This window comes from Ammospiza nelsoni, chromosome 3, assembly GCF_027579445.1.
Source record: "Ammospiza nelsoni isolate bAmmNel1 chromosome 3, bAmmNel1.pri, whole genome shotgun sequence".
NCBI classification, from domain to species: Eukaryota; Metazoa; Chordata; class Aves; order Passeriformes; family Passerellidae; genus Ammospiza; species Ammospiza nelsoni.
The window spans coordinates 63,564,061-63,570,060 of NC_080635.1; positions in this window are offsets into that span (position 1 = coordinate 63,564,061).

Genomic DNA, 6,000 nt, shown 5'->3' on the forward strand with positions numbered 1-6,000 from the left:
CTTCTTTAAATCTGAATTTAAAATTTATCTCTGATATGTTTTTTCCAACATGAAATATAGGTTTCACACACTACTGAGACACCTGTAAGTTCAACAAGTAAGCGGCTGAACAGTGCAGCCTGAAACTACCAATTCCAATTCTTTTTATAAAATGCTAATTTTTTTTCCTAAGCTGTGCTTTAAATATAAATTGAATTCTTCAGGATAGAGATTGGGCCTTTAACTGTATTATAAAATGTTTAATACATTTGGGCATTTAAGAAATGACATTAAATAGGCTAGACCATTAAAAACTGTGTTCCTTAAGCTCCTATTTTGTGTATCCTGTTAAGATTTATTGCAGAGTTTTTCAGTTGCTCTTAAATTCACTGAGTATTTCAAAGGGATTTAATTTTGTTTTTTTCTTTAGCCGTGGCAGATGTCAGCTCTCAGTTTTCTTCCAATTAATGCTCTTACCAATTTTTCATGTTCTGCCTTAAGGTTAGATTTGAGCGAGAAGGGTTTGTCAATTCCTGCAGCCACCAAATCTGGCGTTTTATTGCTGTTGTTCCTATACTTTTCTCTATGTTTGGAATATTTTTATTTAAGATTTGCTGTTGTTCCCTTCTCCGTGTCTTTTACTGATGGTCCAGAGTGTTTCTTTATCTCTGGGCAAAGCCTTCCTGCTTGAGAGACCTATTTTATTTGCTATGTGGATGCAAAAGACTCATCTCTATTTTTGCATTTAGGAAAATATGTGTATTGTTTATTCTTTGGCATTGAAGTTTATGTGCTACATTTCCATTTATGCTCTCACCTAACGATGCACATATGCCTCCCATGTGTTTCCCATCCGTCCTTCCAGCCACCTACTGGGCTTTACTATCCCATGCACCTATCCTAGAAGCACACAAGGTAGACTAAATTTGACTTGATGACTTCTGAGAAAATGCCAATTTTGCTAACTTTTTTCCTACAGTTCTTTGGGCATAATGGAAAAACATTCTCATTTTTACTGACCTCCAAGAAATAGGGCAGTAGATGATAGTGAATAAGAGGGTAAATAATGTAAAAGACTTTATTTCTGAGGGCAAGAGTTCAGCACCATTTCTATCATTATACTCAGTAAAAGGCCAAAATAAATCTCCCCTTCAGTCTATTTCTCAGGATTATTTTGCCTAAGAAGGTTTAACCAGCCTGGAGTAATCTTTCAATACATGTTAGGAAGATTTCACATAAATAAATCATCCAGAGTAAAACTAGTCTGCAATTACATTGTATTCCTGTTCCTCTTCTTTCTTTCTGCATCACTTTTCCTTTGGTTGTTTTACTCCCTGATACTCTTGAACATGTTCTTTGCTCACATATGGACTCACTTTCTCTTTGGCCTCACTGCCTCTAGGTCTTGCTTCTGTCACTAAGCTTTCTTTGCTTCACTGAAGTTCTTTCTTCACTTGCTAAAATCCCTTCCATACCCCAAAGTTTCTTAAGAACTCTGAGGTTCATTTGCAAATAATTCCAGCAGGAAACTCTCAAATTGATCTTTTTTGCTAGTCCTGGGGCTTTTTTCCCCAGTTATTTGTTTTTCTTGATTCTCAAAACATTAGTCAGGGTAGACTTACTATTGTTTGAACAGCACTGATGGGAAAAATTATATAAGCTGCACATTCAACATCTGTCTACAGGGTGAAAGAGAGGAAGACTCAGAGATACTGGATATTCTTCCCACTTCTGCTGTTTGTTAATTATATCAATTTGATCAAAAGATATTGAAAATACTTCAGTCATCCAGGTTTTGACATTGCCAAAGTTCCCTATTACATGTGTATCTTCAACTTGCTTCTATTTGTAGCTTTCTTTTTTAATTATCTAAGAATGAGATGGGAAATGAAATCTAAGTGAAAAAAACCCCAAATATCTGAAATGAATACCCAACCTATAAACCTTCATTTTTCTTCTTACAGTAAGCAACCTCTCCTGTAAATATGCAGAGTAATAAAGTTATAACATAGGAATAAACAATCTTGTTCTCCATGCCCTCTGCAAACTATATTACTAAAGTGATTTTCATTTCATCAAACAAGATTCTAGGAGTGGATAGAGCTGACTGGGATAATGCAAATCATCACAAATAAAGGAATATGATCAGTGTTACCTCTTTTTTTTATAACACCAGCCTGTATGAGTTGAATTTATTTTCCCCTGCATTTGTCTGCTTTATCTCTCCTTGATGCATTTATTTTGGGTGATTCATTCAGAGTGATCTTTTTAGGGCATACATATGGCAGTAGCCATCTCAGTCAGCATTGTGGGGCAGAGGCACAGTCAGCCTGTAAGACCACAGGCTTCCCTTCCCTCCCTCCCTCCCTTCTATCTGTGCACATCCACCCCACACACCATGCAATCGGCTTATGGATACATCAATTGCACAGCAATAATCTGCTCCCCTGTGGGCTGTGGCTTTTGCAAAGGAGTAAGGCCTTCTTTTTTACATTTTACAGATGTGTGGAGCTCAGCCTCACAACCCTTTTCAGTCTTGATTATTCTTTTCATGCAGGTCCACACAATTTCCAACAACATTGCATCCGAGTGAAACTTCTGATTAAGCGTTTTGCCTTCATGTGCTGGGAAGCAGAAAGTAACTCTGCACTGGTGAGCTCAGTTTCTGGGCTAACCCATCTGCAGCTGCACAGAGATAGCAGCTAGCATCTGGTTTTCCTTGGTTCACAGGCTTTTTTATTAGATCAGATGAGCAACCAGCAGAGGGGAAAAGTGCCTTCTTGGTTGTATAGGCTAACATTTGCTGTTAGCCTATTCCACGTATGGATTCTAGGGCTGCGGAGAGAAACAAGTATAAAACTGGATCTCAGAGAAGCTGTCTTTAGGAGCATTTCAAGGGATGTCTGGGCTGCAAAGGGTGTACATCACCTGTATAGAAAATAATCCTGCCTGTAATAATAGCCTGTGCATGAATAGCCTGTGTATGATTCATTTTTCCTTCTTGTCCATGCAAATGGAGTAAATAGATACAGGTGAGAGAAGAGAAACACAGAAGGGTCAAGGTGTAAGTATTAGAAAGCTACCTGGATTTCTTCAGTTGTCCAAGCTGAGATTCATAGACATTTGAGATTGACTGCATCCATTTTCCTATATTTAGCTGGTATATCTTAAATCTGGGTGGTCAACAGAGCATAAATATATTGTGCATGTGCATTCTGACAGCGCATGTATCAGAAGAAAATCTTGCTAAAAAGCACATAAAACAATTGTCACAAAAACATTTTTTTTACATCACAGCTAGTCATCTGCCAGCAAGATGCCAGAAAGAGTGTTAAAAATACTGTAAATATTCAGCTCAAAGTGTGTTTACATTTGCAATATGTTCTTTTATGTGAAAGAACAGAGACAGAATGAAAGGAGAATCCTCCCCTTGGTAATGACTATTTTAATGTCTGCTCAAAGCTTTGTAAATAATGCAGCACTATAAAATTTAGTCATAAGAACTAATCATTATCTCTCAATGAAAGAGAATAATTTTTCCATTTGACCTGACATATAAATGTCTATAAACATTATATTTATCTTTAAGAGTGTTCCCTCTATTCATATGGTAATACAGGCAATGTGAAGATTTCTAACATCTTAGAAAATTACCCCACAGTACACCCTGTATTTTCCAAAAGCTGCAGTCTTGAACAGGGATTTTTATGCTTCCTACAGATTGGGTCAAAGAACATACAGACATTGAAATCTTCTTTTGGTTGCTTCTAAACTTCCTTCATCAGTGGCTGCTAAGAGATGTACTAGTGAAACCTGCTTCTGTTCAAATAGGCCAAAACCTCTTTTCACATAATTCTCAGATATTTCCTTGAGTCATGATGAGAAAATTTTGGAGAATTACATTATATCTTAAGACAGAACTTTTAAATATGGCTTATTAATTGGAAGAAAAAAAAAAAAACAAAAAGAAGAAGCAGGTGCTTAGTAAGCAATTTTATATTACGCTGTCTTGGGAGAAAGGTTGTACTTGATGACTGATAAATTGCCAAGGGATTTTATTTTCTTGTTTATATGTAAGTGCTGCTGTTATAGGTCACAAGATGTGACACATGCTTAGTGTGCCAAACAGGGAAGTATTTTTATTGTATTTGTTGGCATAGTGAATAAAAGTGCATTTTGTATGATGCATTGCTTACAGTTAGATAAGATTAAAAGATTTAATGTGGGAAAGGAAAACAGTAGCAAACAGCATGGTACAATACACAATGCAGATGTAACAAAGGATGCATCTGGGACTTCCAAGTTTTTAATTCTTAGGTCAATCTTGAAGTACATATTTAAAAGCTTTAAGGTTTCCATTTGCAGAAAGAAATGAGAGATGAGGTATGAGTCATGAATGCTGCATTATGACTCAGGCTTGGAGTCCTGCATTGTGGAAAGAAAAGCCTAAGCATAAATGCATCAGGTTATTGTGATGAGACCAGAGAAGGCCATGCACCACCTCTTCTCCAAACTTTTCTTCTCCCCGCACTTCCACGCGTGCTCCAGTTTCTCTGCAGAAGAAATGAGTGCGCTTTCCAGATGGGATCTCTGATGCATTCCGAGCAATACCAGCCAGCACGCTGCAGGCCTCAGGGCTCCACGCGCTGTGACAACGGAGGACAGCAGAGGAGCACCCCAGAGAGGTCACTGGGTCATGCCTGCTTATTTATGAGTGCTTCAGGGAGCAGCAAGTTTAGGTGAGACAGCACACTGAAAAGTCTTGCTTCACTCTTATTATCTGAAGATTTCACAGGTCTGTTTTGTGCAAATGTTGGTAACCAGAGGGAATAACCTGGGCTGCTGATCAAGATTTTTCCTTTTCAATGCCATACCTCCAGAACAGAGCACTGATAGCCTCAAAAAGAGGCTCAATAAGATGTATGAAAGAGGCAGTTTCTGTACAGATCACACAATACAGTTATAAGCAACAGTTTCTTAGAGCTTTTATACGAATAAAAAAATCAACAGGAAATACTATAAAGAGTGGATTATCTGAAATCTTGCTAATAGTCATTTCCTCACCATTTCAGTTGATATAAGAAAATGGTAACAAGCAATCAAAAATGTCCTTCTGCAATTAGTCTTTTATGAATTTCATTTAGGAAGATATAATTGGTCATCGATGTCTTATAAAGTGTGAGCCAATGAAGAAAATGTGATTGCATGTCTCTTGTATATAGCCTGGCTAAATAAACTTTTTCACCTCTGTTAATCACATAATTTCGTATTTTGCTGGTAGCTGCTAGGTCTTGTGAGACTAATCTGGAGAAGCAGCTATGCACTGCTCTGTTGTCAAGGAAACTCTCGTAATCACCAGTTAAACCACAGTAGTAAGATGTTTCTCATGTTCATGGTAAAAATGGGACATTCTGCAAAGGTATGGGAGAAAGGGGAAAACCACATGTAAGAAACCCCTGACAAGAGTCCTTACTTGGGAGAGAAGTGATTCCACCTTCTGGTTCCTGCTCCAAATAATTTTGGTGCATTGTGTCATTATCAGCATTATTAAATATACAGTCTTGGAAGCAGAGAGGTTTAAATCTTCGACTCTATTGTGAGCACTGTGCTGGATTTCAACTAGAATTTTACATAAGGAACCACGAACCCTACCTAAATAATGTGAAAATAACTTGAATATAATCACAGCTGTGTTTTATTTTTTCTTACTTGTTATGATATAATTAGTTTTAAAACAAAGAGAGATATAAAATTATGTGATGATTATATAAAAGTCATAGCCATGAAATTAAAATGTTACCTATACACAGCTAAGATTACTGAGATGGCTCTTACTGAATCAGTGATAAATATTTTTGGGTTTGTTTCTAAAATAAGATCTTAGAATAAGGGTAATAAATGTCATATTCTTGATCTAGGAGACAGTGCACTGCATTTTGAAGTGGAACAAATATTTGCTTGACATATGTAAAGAGAATGCATTAACATAGGACATAACTACTCCTCCTCTTGTGGTATTAG